The sequence below is a fragment of the Crotalus tigris genome, unplaced genomic scaffold (genome assembly GCF_016545835.1).
Source record: "Crotalus tigris isolate CLP2741 ecotype Arizona unplaced genomic scaffold, ASM1654583v1 scf7180000017945.11477521024:1554073, whole genome shotgun sequence".
In the NCBI taxonomy this organism is placed as follows: Eukaryota; Metazoa; Chordata; class Lepidosauria; order Squamata; family Viperidae; genus Crotalus; species Crotalus tigris.
In genome coordinates, this window is record NW_024096737.1 from 630962 (window position 1) to 647522 (window position 16561).

The 16561-nt window shown below is 37.3% G+C and overlaps 1 long non-coding RNA gene across 1 annotated transcript; it reads left to right on the forward strand.

The window, feature by feature from the left end:
* Positions 1 to 327: 327 nt before the first annotated feature.
* Positions 328 to 16199, forward strand: LOC120308732. The gene is made up of 3 exons (XR_005556914.1): positions 328 to 363; positions 3657 to 3805; positions 16157 to 16199. It is a non-coding gene; the product is annotated as an uncharacterized LOC120308732 (long non-coding RNA).
* The last annotated feature ends 362 nt before the right edge of the window (positions 16200 to 16561 follow it).

Here is a 16561-nt window from a genome sequence, read left to right on the forward strand (position 1 = left end):
TAATAGCCGCTATGCATGCACATAAAGGGGAAATAGTCCACTGTTCAACATTTACAGCAAATTGGGCATTTTCAGTCACCCTCACAAACTGCATATTTCTTTTGAATAGAAAGCCAATCCATCGGTAATTTTTAATGTTTTATTTGGAGTTTATGTCTTTCTTGGGATTCTTCAACTAAGGCATTCTTTTCTTTCTTTTCTTTTCTTTTCTATTTTTTGCTCCCAATCTTAAAAAAAAAATCACTTAGGAAATAATTTATTTTTGATGTTTCGCAATTTAGAAATATTAACTCTGTGGTTTAAAAAGCTTCTAATTCTAGAAATCCACTTGGACCCACCATGTCAAGAAGAAACTGACCTGAGGTAAACAGAAAAGCTAAAAGATGGAAAATAATGCAGTCAAGTTTGTAAGATAATGAAAAGGAAGGGCTGGGACTTAGCATATCATGATTAGACTTTTTTTTTAATGCAACAGCTGAAAACATTCAGGCTACAAACACAAAGAAGCATTATTTTGTGATGAGATGATTAAATTAAACTACAAACACCTTAAATTCGGAATTGTGGGAATTATCTTAAAAAGAAAACCTCTCCACCTTCCCCCAAACCTGCATTTATTTATTTGAGTAATTTTGAAATGTCAAAAGTAAGAAATGAGGGAGGCATTCAAAAATGTGAAGATGTGGAAAGAAAACTAATACATTGTTAATGGGACTTAACAAATTGTACCACTTATTGAGGTTCAAGAGCTAGGTAGACCCAGATTTAGTTCTTTCTTCTTTTAAACAAAACAAATAAATATTTGATTCATTCCTGAATATGTGGAGAGTTCTTTAGCATGTTCTTTGATTGTTGTGAACTGCCCAAAGTCATTGGAAGCTGTGCAGCATACAATCATCAAATAAAAAAGTTAAAATGCAATTATAAATTGTCTTGGAATGTGCATCTAAAATTTCATCTACTGTACTTAAATAATTCAGATTTTAGACTGATATGTGCATGACAGGAAGAGAAGGTTTTGACATACTGGAATCTGTTCTCAGATAGAATTTGTGCAAAATCCACTTTATGGACAATATTCAGTGAGATACAGTAGGTTGCATTTGATTTAGATTTCACCAAAAATGCTGTGGTATGTATGTAGATGGGTAGGTAATTGTTTCTTTTCTGATAGTAAGATATCACCTAATGCAAAACATATAACCAAAACACTACTGAACCAAAACAAGGTGTCAAGAAAAATTAAAATGTTAAAACCTTTCCATGGAATCAACTTCATGATCAAAATATTCAGCATGATCTTGAGATGGGAAAGCACCTTTTGGAAATTATAGTTGTAGATGACTTGGAAGAAGACATCTTTCAGTGGAGAAACTAAATGAAAGAAGATGGATTAAGATAAGTTCTTTGTTTTCCCAAGACTACAGTAGTTCCTAGATGTTTTGATGTTCCCTGAAGAGAAACAATAGGGATGCAGGTACCCAGAACAATTATCAGTAGAAGCAGATGATAAATGATTTCCATATATCTATCTGTATCAGCTGATCATGTTTTAGCTTTGTTGAACTGAATGTTTAATGCTTTCATGCATTAATGAATGTCCTAAATAAATAACATTTTATTTTAAAAATATTTTAGTGACTTTACTAGCAGCTTCATTTCTTTATTTAGAAAACAGAGAAAGATATTTAAATAGATAGATAAATATAAATGACTGGATATGGATATGGACTGGATATGGGCAATGCTTGGGTCAGAGAGAATAGTCTTTGAGTCAAACAAAAACAGACCAATTGTCTGTTGATTCCAAGTCCAGTTGACTGATGCATCATACTATTTCTTACCCTTCCCTGGAAAGAGTAACCTTGCAATTTGGAGATTGTCCTGGACTCTTTCTGGAAGAGCACGTGGAGATTATGGACAGAATGGATTTTGCAGAGCTTTTCTTGGTATGTCAACAGTGACATTACTTGGAGTACAATGCACTGAAGATACATTGTCACCTCTGAGTTAGAGTATTGTAATTTGCTCCACATGGGGCTATCCCTTGAAGACCACTCAGAATATTTAGCTACTCCATAATGCAACAAGGAGACAGATTGTGATACCTAGCACATGTCTTCTCTGCCGCATGAGATGCACTGGTTATTAGTAGATTTTCAAGTGTAATTCAAGGTATTGATTTCAATCAAGAAAACCTATGTGCATCAGGATCTGTATATTTTAGAGGATGTCTTTCCAAAAATTCTTGCCCATCCTATTTGAACAACTAGGCACATGTTATATGCAAGTAGATAAATTGGTACCATTTTGGTGGGAAGATGAGTGCTTCCTGTGGATGGTCAGAACTTCCTGGATGCAATGCCCAGGGCTTTTTTTGTCATAGAATGCCCAGAACGGAGTTCCAGCACCTTTTTTGGATGGAATCTTGTACCGTAGGCAAGGTGGGTTGTATTACATGTGTGAGTTCTAGCAACTTGTTTTTTTCAAAAAAAAAAAGCACTAGCAATGCCTATTTGACAGGTGACTTCAGTGGAAGGAGAAGGCTCAGATATGCTTCAGGTTGCCATTAGTCTTTCTTTCTGGCGTGCAGCTCTCTCGCTCCTTGTAGTGCACCTTTGAAAGCACATGAGCATGAACAGAATGGGCTAGTAGCCTTAGGCAGTCAAACCACTACTCTGCATTAGCACTGCAGTCTCCTGGCTAATAAAACATCACCATATGCTAAATAAATAAATAAATAAACAAACAAACAAACAAACAAACAAATAAATAAATATCTAGACACTGTTACAGGTTCCAACCTATCAATATATCCTATATTTAGGACAACTTTTGATTAAGAAGTGGACATGATTATTAGGTAGGGACCCAGTTATGTTTGAAATAAACAAATATCAAATGGTCATATTCCACTATTACTTTTTTATACTGTCCCATAAATATCCCATAGTTAGAAGATATAAATGTGATAAATGTGATCTGTGTTAATAATCAGTATTTCAGTCTGTCCTTATTTTTTGTTTTTCTATAAAATGTTCTATAGCAAGAAAAAAGAACTATTACATTTTAACTTTCAAGAAAACATGAAGTTTTTAATAGCAAACTTTCTTTGATCAGGTTGTTCATGTACATTTCCAAGAAACATTTTACTACAAATATCCTTGACAAGCAATTTTCTCTACTTCAGGCTTTCAAACTATAAATTCCACAAATCTAGGCTTTTTACTTTTTATATAAAAATTGTAGTAAAAGACATTTTTTCAGTGTGTCACTTATAAATATATATGTAATTAAAAAAACCTGAAATAGATACTTGTAGATTTCATTGTGTTACTGTACTTCTGCAATAAGAAAGAAACACATTTTGATGACTAGTTTCCTCCTAAAATCTATGAAAGATCATAAAAAAAATGAAATGTAAAGATTTCAGGTTTTTAAGTAAAATTCCCCAAGATCATTTCTGAGATATCTAAATTAATTTTCTTTTTGAATGAAACTTGAGAAACTTTTGAAGGGCATGAGAAATAAGAACAAAAAATATACTTTGATATGAGTATAGAAAACTCACACAATCATTTTGTGAATTTCCTTAATTTCATAGAAGAGAATATGAAGCTTGTACATATGGGAAATTTATGTGTCAATCTTCTTAGGGAATCTGTGCTCTTCCATCTACTATGGAACTTTGCCTTCCAGCAACCTCTTCTAGAATTGACAGCGGAGAGGGAATTGTCATTCATCAACTTTGACAGGCTATAATTTTTCTAACTCTGATAAAGAGGGTTGGAACAACCTTATGCAGGTATGTTGGAATTCCATTTAACATGTTCATAGTAAATGAATATCTACATTTCTGTGATTCTATAGTGCTATGATTCTTTGTTTAATTCCACAATTCTGCGGTTGCTACATAATTACGGACAAGGTTTAATGTTCTGCCAAAGTGTTTTAGAAATGTAACACAATCCCCACAGCAGATCCCTAAAGTCGCATTACTGCAATGCAATTAAACCTCAAGACATTAACACATTGCTTTGGATGTTGTTAAAAAGAAGAATGAGCAGGTTCTTGTCTGACTATTTGCAGATTTAGATTAGAGGCAGAAAAATGTTTAAAATTGCATGAATAAATGATGAAGAAAAATAGCAAGCTTGCATTCAGCAGTCATAAACATTGTTTTCATATTATAACTATTAAAAGAATGTCAGCTAATATCAACATTTCTCAGACTGCACTAAAGCTGAGCTTGTATTGGGAAATGAAGAAACATATCTAGGTATCTCAGGAGACTCATCTAGGCATTTTGTGTATGAAAAATTCATGATCTCAGTCAAATGTCATTGTCCTCTTTGTCCTAATCAAGATATAAACACTTCAAATTCTTACCAACCTCAGCTCATCAAATTTGACTTAATGGAAGCCAAAACAATTTTTGCTTGTTTGACTTCAGGATTAAAATCAAAAGTATTCAAATGTAGCCAAAACAATATTTACTCTTAAAATAAGATGAAATAAAGAAGCTATTTTCAGTATTTTTAATACTTGGAAGTTATTTTAAACCACAATGGCAGTCTGGATAGAATGTATATCATGATGCAGAAAAAGAAACATAAATATGCAGATACTCATACCCATATAAGAAGGTGCTTGTGACTGAAGGACTCAATTAAAGAGGCTATAAGTCAGCAGTTATATTAAGTGGAAAAACCTGCAGATAATCCAGAATAGTTTCAGCATGGTAAAAATACAAATAGAATGTAAATTGCTCCAAAAGTGTTTCAGTTTTGGTGACTGGGCTAAAAAATGTCAAATGCAATTCAGGGGTAGCAAGTGTGAAGTTTGAAGCTTGGAATTTCTCCTTCACTAATCATACAATGGGAACTGAACTGTCAGTAGCCAACTGCATAAACAGATCTTGGGAACTTTGTAGATACTTCAGTGAAATAATCTATACAATGTATAACAGCTATAAAGAAAGGAAATTCTGTGATGCGGGCATTAGAAAAGAGGCAGTTATAAATCAGTTAATATAATAAAGGTACCATACCAATCTGTGTTATACCAAATTTAGAATATTGCATACCTTTTTGATCATTACATCTGAAAAGGATATTGTCAAGTTAATGAAGACATAAAAGAGGGCAAACAGGATCATCATGGGACTTGACCACCTTCCATATGAATTCAACATACAGTAGCTACAGGCAGAACTGTTTAGCATAGAGAAAAAAAATATTTTACGAGACTGAATTGATGTTTGTAAAATTACAGAACTAGAGGGCCTTCAAGGAAACTATTAGAAGATTTAAAACTGATGTGAATACATCAAATTTGTGAATGTAAATCAATGGCTACTAGTTTTGACTGAGGCTGCTTCCAGACGTCTAGTTAGTCTCTCTCTTTGCATGCTAGGTTGCTTGGCTGACAACTCAGGCTCCTTCCCCACTTTGCATGCTAGGTACATGGGGGCAATAATGAGAAACGTAGGTCTCTTGATTTCTAATCTGTGGAGTTCCTAGCATACCTGGTAGACTATTATTTGAGATGGAGACTAAGCCTAGTCCTGATCCATGGATATCCTTTATTTTAAGGCAGACATGTCAAACTCGTGACGTCACGTGATGTCGCACAATGTATCGGAGCTTTTTTGCCATTGCCAGGAGTGGGGTGGGCGTGGTTTCCCAATGATGCCTTCGGCCCGTGGGCTAGCAGTTTAACCCCCCTGTTTTAAGGAATTATTGAAATTAGTACAAATTCAAATTTGCTTATTAAAATTTGCTTTTGAAACACTGTGGTTAAATCATAGGCACCTGTTTGAGGTATATTTCTACTGAAGCCAATAAAATCTGCTTCCAAGGACTAAAAGCTGAACATTATTTAATATAAAAAAAATTCAGCTTTGAGATTCAGAAATAAATTTTCAGTTTTAAAGAACTTTTGGTTTTCCCCTTGGAGAAAAAGAGTGCCATATAACCATTTCTTACAAATGGTTGTGCATCCAGGAACCGATCACTCATAATTTCATTGATTCTGGTGACTGGATTTTTTATTTTTTTTTTAAATCTGAATGTAAGGACCCACCCCACTTTGCATCTTAAGAAGACAGAACTCTTGGAATAATTCTTCCAACAGGAATCCTTTATTAAGAAGAAGTGGTTGCAGGCGTGCTAGACAGAACTTGGGGTCCAAGCTCTCCCATTCAAGATTTTAAGGGGTTCCCCAGCAGTCCCACCCAATCACCCCCCCTTCCAGTGATAGTTTCATGCATCACAATTCCACCCCTTTGCTCCTTTCTTCCATCTGGATGGAGACTTCAGATAAACTACATGAAAGGTAAATAGCCCCTTTGTTATGGTAAGGTTCTTTGGTGCTAACTACATTCTTTGAAGTTGCAATAAACACACTCAAATCCTTAGAAATATACTGAAGGAAGTGAGGGCCATAAAGCCCCTTTGTTCTCCCCCTTCTCTCCCTCTTATGGCAGAATCCAGAGGAGGCAGAATTGGGGTTTTCTATATTTGATGATTAAAGATGAAATATAATTGGATTCTGACACTGATTAACATTCTTATCCAAATCCACCTGATTTTAAAGTGATTAATTTTATTTGAATCAGGTGCTGGGATGTTAATGAACGTGAAAGATAGCTACATGGGAATCTACTTTGCCTAAAGACTTCACCATCCATTAATGAATACTTCCTACTGTGCTTCTTTATTACATTTAAAATTAATGCTTTATATGTAATTTCTTTCTCTCCATTTGATAGATTAATAGTATGCACATTGCACACCAAATGTGTATTTTTGAATTTTAATAGCAAGCAAAAAGAATAAGTGAAGGGAGGCTAAAGTGTCACAACAGATGCAGTATTTCACTGGAGATTTCCAAGCAGCATATTTTAATTATTTCTTGTTTTTCAGAATAATTAATTGCTTTGAAACCCCATCAGGATCTGTCTAATCACTTTCTGTCTTTTGTCCTCATTAATTCTCCAATGTTTCTAAATATAAGGACTGCCTCACCAAGATGTTAGCAAGAGACAGCTGGTGTTATTATTCAGAAGTCTATTTAACACCCCCCCTCCCCAAGAATCAGAAGAAGACACTCATGCAGAATAAACATCCTTTCTGCAGTTTTGAAGAAATAATAGCTGATTAACAACTTGATGAGTAATTTGCTAATGCCACTAAAATGATAAAGTCATATGATACCAGTCTTGATTTTATTTGCCAAACCACTAGGGGTTCGACCCTACATTTAAAAATTAGGTGGATGGGAAGCTAGAAGTCATACAACAGTAAAACATTCCACTATGCAGATATAATATGGGACAAGAAATTGGCATGAAATGTATGCTAGTGTGAATTACTGGTGTGATATTCTATAGATAATAGAAGTGTATTTTTTACTATGTAACTGGTGCTGTTTGCAAAGCATATCCCAAACATTGTGTAAACAGTACCAGTTACACAGTAAAACAAGTTTTATTTCAGAAATGAGCAAAACTATTTAAGATACACACACACAAACATACACACACACAAACACATCTGGATAAGAAAAGCATATGCAGAAATATGTGTATGTGCGTATGTATGTATATATCTATGTGTATGTATATGTATACACACACACACACACACACACACATTCTGAGGTTTTAGTAGGTGTTTGTATGTAGGTCTTCGGTTATTCGGGTTTTCTCCCACGTAAAATTGGAAGTGTCTTGGCGACGTTTCAATGAAGTCCCATTAGTCATCTTCAGGCTGGTGTTTTCAGCTTCGTGCTTCTAGGAGCAATGTGTGATCGTAGCTGTTTCTTCCTTTTAACTGCCAGTGGGGGTATGAAAGACAGAGACAGAGAAGACAGAGAACAAGAAAATGGCAAAGCCCTCCTTCCATACATAAAAGGCACTTCAGAGAGAATCAGCAAGATCCTCCACAAACACAACATCAAGACAGCATTCTGCACAAACAGAAAAATATCCATCATCTTAAGAAACCCTAAAGACAAAATAGAGTTAGAAAATCAAGGAGTATATGAAATCCCATGCACTGCTTGTCCCACCACATACATCGGACAAACCAACAGAAGAATAAGTGCACGCATTGAAGAACACAAGAACTCAGTCAAAAAAGAGGAACCAACTTCTTTCCTGGTCCAACACCTTAAAGCCACAGGACATGAAATTGACTTTAAAAAGACCAGAACTATTGCCAAAACTGAACACTTTAATAACAGAATAATAGAGAAGCCATCGAGATAGAAAAATGCCCACACAGCATGAATAAACGAGATGATACCTCCCGCCTACCAGCCATTTGGAAACCCACCCTTATTGACAAATGATTCCCTAACACAAAGAATGACACCAGACCCACACTCACGAAAACCACATAGGATGTCATCACCACACATCCACGCAAAAAGCAAACCCAAACCCACACCGATGATGAGGCATGATCACAAACCAGAAGCCAGACCACAGCTGCCTCATTAGCCACTTTAACCCCCTCCAATCCATACATGAAGCAAACTGACACCCACCATGAAGATGAGGCACGACCACCAACATGAAGCCAAACAAAAGCAATGCAACTCACCATCTCAAATCCCCCCTGCAACTCAGACTAACCCGAGCACAACAAAACCCCCACCAAAACAGAACACTCCCACATCCAATCAGAGCACAGCCAACCCTCCCATCCAATCAGAGCACAGACAAGCCCTAACCAATCAGAACACACCTCCACCCAATCAGAACACAGCCAAGCTCCCACCCAATCAGTTCATACCCCCATTAGCAGTTAAAAGGAAGAAACAGCTATGACCACACATTGCTCCTAGAAGCACGAAGCCGAAAACACCAGCCTGAAGATGACGAATGAGACTTTGTCGAAACGTCACCAAGACACTTCCAATTTGATGAGGGAGAAAACACAATAACCAAAGACCTACATACAAACACCCACGAAAACCTCAGAAAATATATATGCACCCCCCATCTAATAAAGAGAGTTACACTGATGGGGGTAGAGGAATGGAAAGGGTTACTGCTAGAAAGAGAAGGGAAAGGATCCCGTCCAGCCCCAGGGGCAATGATAGAAGTACACACGGTGGAGTACGGAGAGGTGAGAAGAAAGAACCACATGCTGACGTGAGAGATGCACTTGGAACTCAGCACGGCCAGCACAATCTAAAAGCCAGATGCAGACAATTAGGGATTACACATAAGCTTCCCCCAATGACTGCTCTTTTAAACCCTGATGATGTCGGGAGCACCCGACGAAAGCTAGGTTTGGTTATTAAATGTTTTCTATTTATTCTCTTGGTGGTCACTATTTATATGTTTTTTGTAATATACATATATATATATATCTGTTTAATACAAGTGCTGAGCTTTTGTCTGCTGGCACTGCCGACATCATCATAGCATAAAAGCAAGTTAATGGGAGTTCTCTTTATGTTACTAGCTGGCTTTGTGCCCGGCTTTTCGATCTGGTCATTGGTCCACTCGATGTCTCTAATTGTTTTATTTTTAAAGGGCACGTGTTTGCTGGTCCCTTGGTAGTTTCCAAAATTCTTTTCCCCTTTCCTTCCTCCAATACCTTTCCTTGAATGCACCCAGCTGTCTGCTGTCACATCGTTGGTTTCTGAAGTTGCTGTTCTCCCTTCCCCCTTTCTCCCCCCCCATCGCTTTCCTCATATGCATCCAGCTGTCTGCTGCCACCCCATTGGTTTCCGAAGTTGCTGTTCTCCCTTTTGCTTTTATGCTCTCCCGTTGCTTTCTGATGATGTTGGCAGTGCTGGCTGACGAAAGCTCAGCATTTGTATTAAACAGCTTTTAGTTTGATATTAGCCTAGTGTTCGAATTTATTTATTTTACTGCATGGCTTTACCCAGGATTTGTATTTTTAATATATATATATATATATATATTTGTTTTCTGAGGTTTTCGCGGGTATTTGTATATAGGTCTTTGGTTGTTTGGGTTTTCTCCCGCGTAAAATTGGAAGTGTCTTGGCAACGTTTCGACGAAGTCACATTCGTCATCTTCAGGCTGGTGTTTTTAGCTTCTTGCTTTGAGCAGCAATGTGTGGTTTTAGCTGTTTCTTCCTTTTAACTGCCAGTGAGGGTATGGCAGTTAAAAGGAAGAAACAGCTAAAACCACACATTGCTGCTCAAAGCAAGAAGCTAAAAACACCAGCCTGAAGATGACGAATGTGACTTCGTCGAAACGTTGCCAAGACACTTCCAATTTTACGCGGGAGAAAACCCGAACAACCAAAGACCTATATATATATATATATATATATATTATATATATATATATATATATGTTTTCTGAGGTTTTCGCGGGTATTTGTATGTAGGTCTTTGGTTGTTCGGGTTTTCTCCCACGTAAAATTGGAAGTGTCTTGGCGACGTTTCGACGAAGTCCCATTCGTCATCTTCAGGCTGGTGTTTTCAGCTTCGTGCTTTGAGCAGCAATGTGTGGTCTTAGCTGTTTATTCCTTTTAACTGCCAGTGGGGGTATGAACTGATTGGGTGGGAGCTTGGCTGTGTTCTGATTGGGTGGAGGTGTGTTCTGAATGGTTAGGGGCTTGGCTGTGCTCTGATTGGCTGGGGGAGTGTTCTGTTTGGTTGTGCTCAGGTTAGTCTGAGTTGCAGAGGGGTTTAAGATTTTGGGCTGCCTTGCTATTTTCTGGCTTCGCGTTCGTGGTCGTGCCTCCTCTTCATGGAGGGTGTCAGTTTGCTTCATGTATGGATTGGAGGGGTTTAAAGTGGCTAATGATGCAGCTGTGGTCTGGCTTCTGGTTTGTGGTCGTGCCTCGTCATCGGTGTGGCTTTGGGTTTGTTTTTTGCGTGGATGTGTGGTGGTGACATCCTGTGTGGTTTTTGTGAGTGTGGGTCTGGTATCATTTTTTGTGTTAGGGAGTCGTTTGTCAATAAGGGCGGGTTTCCAAATGGCTGGTAGGCGGGAGGTATCATCTCGCTTGTTCATGCTGTGTGGGCGTTTTTCTATCTCGATGGCTTCTCTGATTATTCTGTTATTAAAATGTTCACTTTTGGCAATGGTTCTGGTATTTTTAAAGTCAATTTCATGTCCTGTGGCTTTAAGGTGTTGGACCAGGGAAGATGTTGGTTCCTCTTTTTTGACTGAGTTCTTATGTTCTTCAATGCATGCACTTATTCTTCTGTTGGTTTGTCCGATGTATGTGGTGGGACAAGTGGTGCATGGGATTTCGTATACTCCTTGATTTTCTAATTCAATTTTATCTTTGGGGTTTCTAAGGATGGTGGATATTTTTCTGTTTGTGCAGAATGCTGTTTTGATGTTGTGTTTATGGAGGATCTTACTGATTCTGTCTGTGGTGCCTTTTATGTATGGGAGGAGGGCTCCCATACATAAAAGGCACCACAAAAAAGAGGAACCAACATCTTCCCTGATCCAACACCTTAAAGCCACAGGACATGAAATTGACTTTAAAAATACCAGAACCATTGCCAAAAGTGAACATTTTAATAACAGAATAATCAGAGAAGCCATCGAGATAGAAAAACGCCCACACAGCATGAACAAGCGAGATGATACCTCCCGCCTACCAGCCATTTGGAAACCCGCCCTTATTGACAAACGACTCCCTAACACAAAAAATGATACCAGACCCACATTCACAAAAACCACACAGGATGTCACCACCACACATCCACGCAAAAAACAAACCCAAAGCCACACCGATGACAAGGCACGACCACAAACCAGAAGCCAGACCACAGCTGCATCATTAGCCACTTTAAACCCCTCCAATCCATACATGAAGCAAACTGACACCCTCCATGAAGAGGAGGCACGACCACGAACGCAAAGCCAAGGAATAGCAAGGCAGCCCAAAATCTTAAACCCCTCTGCAGCTCAGACTAACCTGAGCACAACCAAACAGAACACTCCCCCAGCCAATCAGAGCACAGCCAAGCCCCTAACCATTCAGAACACACCTCCACCCAATCAGAACACAGCCAAGCTCCCACCCAATCAGTTCATACCCCCACTGGCAGTTAAAAGGAATAAACAGCTAAGACCACACATTGCTGCTCAAAGCACGAAGCTGAAAACACCAGCCTGAAGATGACGAATGGGACTTCGTCGAAACGTCTCCAAGACACTTCCAATTTTACGAGGGAGAATACCCGAACAACCAAAGACCTACATACAAATACCCGTGAAAACCTCAGAAAACACACACACACACACACACACACACACACACACACACACACATATATATATTAGTTTTGCTCAGTTCTAAAATAAAGCTTGTTTAATAAAATAATTGTTAAATAGAATCCTCTGAGCAGAACACAACAAGCTTAAGAAATGAATACAGTCAACCTACTGTATATAAAATGCATAACATACTAAGCCCTTTCCTTGACTAGGTGAAGATTAAGAGCTTTGTACAAACAAAACTCTTAACTGGGTTAATATCCTAGGTTATTCTTTCAACTATATTGATAAAAGAAATTGATTATTGCCATAGCTAATCCAACAGCTATACAGAGTTTTTTAGGCTATTTTACATTTTAAATGTAGACTTTGAATTCTGTCTTGCTAGTTAATGAATTCTTTTTCAAGTCAAATTGTCATTGTCTAGCGAAGGACATGCTGATTTTGGGCCAGTCATTCTCTTTCAGCCCATCCCACCACAAAGGGTTGTTGTGAGTAATTTTATGTATGTTTGCTCCCTTGAGTTATTTATAAAGCAGGGTTGTCAAACTCACAATGTCACGTCATGTGTTGCGATGTATCATGACTTTTTTTCCATTGCCAGCAATGGGCTGGGTGTGGTTTTGCCATGACGCATCCGGCCCACGGGCCGGCAGTTTGACACCCCTGTTATAAAGTAATAAAGATAGGATTTTAAAAAATCTAATAATCTAATAATAATCTTCCATGGCACTAGCAGTATAAATAAAGAAGCTATTTACTGTTCATTGTTCTTAGCTATAAAACGGTGTACATTCTTTTGGAAAAAATGAATGAATAAAAATTGCATAACAATGCATATAAGGGCTACATATAGCAGTATAATGGAATCTGTATAAATAGCATGGAGCAGAAAGAAAAACATTGGAACAGTAGTTCCATATATATATTTTAAAAAAACATAATGCATGCAAAATCCATATAACAAAGCCCAAATTTCTTAGTCTTTTGTTGTTTGTTTTAGATAAACTAGCCGAAATGAATACCACATGAAGGCATCTGGCAAATACATGGACTTGATTTCCATCAATTTGCCTCTCCTAGCTTACTACAAGCTTTAGCAGAATTTAAACAGAGATGAGGTTAAAAATACAAAAATGTTTCCTTTGAAATCAGGAGATGACAGCTGAATGCAGCTGCCTACCTATTAACGATCCAAATGAAGTAACTCCAATTCGGTCACCTCAACAAGAAGTATTCCCAGTTTCCAAACAGCCAATTTGAGTGAAGATAAAAATTGGCTTCTTTTTGTGTACATTTGTATTAATTAAAAGGAATCTTCACAGAAGAAATACAGTTTAGGATGGATCAGTAATCATTGTAAAATAGTGTGAAAGCAACCATCTGCACTTACTGAATTCTAGATGAAGATCTTTGTAATCCTTCCCCTTGGAATTTATTAGCTTTGTACAGGAACAATAACTGCTCTAGTGTTGAAGAAAGTAATAGCAAACCTTCCCCATGACACCCATTAAATCCCCAGAATTCTGATCTCAGCACTTTAAGAAAAAACATTGCTCTTGATTCCTAAAAGCCAAACCAAGGCATAGTGCTTTTGTTATTTCAGTCTAATTCCCAGTATTTCAAAATCCTGCCTCTCATAGAGCAGCAGCTATTTATTATAAACACAATTGGGTAATATCATTCCCCAATATCTAGATGGGGAAAACCACCGTATATTATTTTCCAAAGCACCAGAAGGCAAGACAAGAAATAATGATGGAAACTAATCAAGGAGAGAAGCAACTTGACATTAAGGAAAAACTTCCTAACAGTGAGGACAATTAACCAGTGGAATAGCTTGTCTTCAGACATTGTGGATGCTTCAACACTTGAGGTTTTTAAGAAGAGACTAGACAGACACTTGTCTGAGATGATAGGGACTCCTGATTGAGCAGGGGGCTGGACTAGAAGATTTCCAAGGTCTACATTATTTCCATTTTTGTCAATATCAAATAAACAGTGGCTAATAGCATCTAGTGCACTGAGTTAACTTGCATGGAATTGTTTCCCAGTAAGTTGTCTTGCAATGAGTTGGCCATGGTGAACTGTCCTGCAGTGAATTGGCTGCAGAAAGATCACTGTGTTGAGATGGCTGGGTTGACCACAGTAAGATGCTATGGCATATTGGCCATGGTGAGTTGGCCATGGCATGTTGGCCATAGTGAGTTGGCTGTGGTGAGTTGTGCTAGAACTTGGGCCTGTACAACCTCAAAGAACCCCACGTTGTTTCAAGATACCTTGACCTTACATGTGAGAAAAGAAGCATACATGGGCTCAAAGACCAATGTACCTATCCCAAATTATAAGCTTTGTGTTTCATCATATGAGGAAAAAAAACATATCATTCTTAAATCTAAACTTTAAGCTGAACTTTCTTTCATTTTCTTTCATTTTCTTTTGTTTTTAAAAGATCACATGCATTGGTGGTAGTGGATCAACTGATCATCAACAGAGGGAAAGAAAATAAAATGTTTAATAATCTTTAGAAGAAACCAGGACATTGAAAGTTATTGAAAGTTAAAGTATTCAGCTTAACAAATACTTCTTTTAGAACTTGGTTTGTTAAAAATGGGAGGGGAATAGCAGAATAAGTCCACTGGAGTTTGCCATTTGATCACTGAATTCCACTGATTTGAGCTTGGCGGCCTTCATGAACCACATTCTCCTGGTTACATTTTACTCCTGGACAAGTGATTGCTTTTGCTCATTCAAAACATGCTGTTTCACATGGTTTTAAGTGATTAAAACAGTTTGGATCCTCTCAGTAATTAAGGTAAGGCATGTAACAACACTGAATCAAAAATTGGTTTAATCCAATGGCTAAGAACCTGAGTTATGAATCAAGAAGCTCTGGATTCAAATCTCACTTCTGCCATCTTTTCATTTGATAATCATAAATAAACCTTTCTTTTATTTACCTTCAAACTGTATTTTAAGAAGAATATTTATCTCTTACAAAATAATGACTACAACAGGAAGTTACTACCAGAGTTATACATCAAATACTTGGCATTAATATGTTGATAAAAGGCTAAATGTATAATGTATGGTTGTATTTCATGTTTTTATTTCCCTCCTGTTCTATTGTTGATATCTAAATGACATTTATGAGGATCAGGATTGAATTTCAAAATGTAAGAAAGCTATTTTGTAACCCTCTACTGCATTATAGTTTTACAAGAAAAAAAGTCACTTCTTGTGTATTGTTGATCAACTGGAAACTGGAAAAAAAATCTATCCATTCTCCATCAATAAACATGCATTTCTGTATATATTATGAACGTTTTTCTGGTCATTTGCAGACAAAAACTATAACCTATTTACCAAAATACTTGTCTATATATATTGTGCATATACATATTATACACACACACACACACACACACATATGTATATACACTATATATACTATTAGGTGTTCTATTACTATGTATCCTCCCTGGTTCAGCTGACAGAAGTGAGGAGAGCCTATGGCCTAAAGGTTAATACAGCTGCCTAACATGCAAGTGGCCCAGGTTCGAATCTCAGAAAGGTATGGTTAGCTGATGATAATTGCTTGAAATAACTATACTAATCTCCCTTTAACTCTTTGTCAGTTAACCTATGTCTAAAGTGGGCTAAAGTGTCTGGATGAACTGGGATCCATTTATTTATTTATAATATTGCAGGTGCTGGCATTAACTGAAAAGATACTTCCACATTGCCCTTTTTCAAATTAGTGGGAGTAAACTAAATCCCTTCTCCTTTCTCCCCACAAAAGAATGAAAATAAAATAAAATAAAATAACGCATATCGCATGTCTGCTTTTTTTCTGACAATAGAAGGAAGAGGCAGAATTTCACACTGTCAATTTCACTACACTAAACATTTCTCTTACAGGAACTGCTAGAATGACTGGAGTTCAGAATACAAAAGAAGTAAGTCAAGAATTTCCTTCATCCAAAAGCAAAACTGACAATTCCTAGACAGGTAATTTGTAGGCGAGTATGTGTGGTTTTGGTTATATCACAGCTGAACAGGAAATACATTAGTTCAACTGCCAAAGTCCACTGATATCCTGGGATCCCAGTGTTCTGCATCTAATTTTGAACCCACAGATCTTCATCTGGAAATGTTCCCTGAAGTTGTGTGCAAAGGGAAGTGGTATTTTTTGAAAAATATTACTTTCTTCCCACAATACAATGGATCCAACTGTTAGGGATTTAATAGTGGAAAGTGTGAGGCAATGATTCTCTTTGGCAAAGGCAACATTAACTAATTAAGAAGCTCCAAAAGAACATTGCA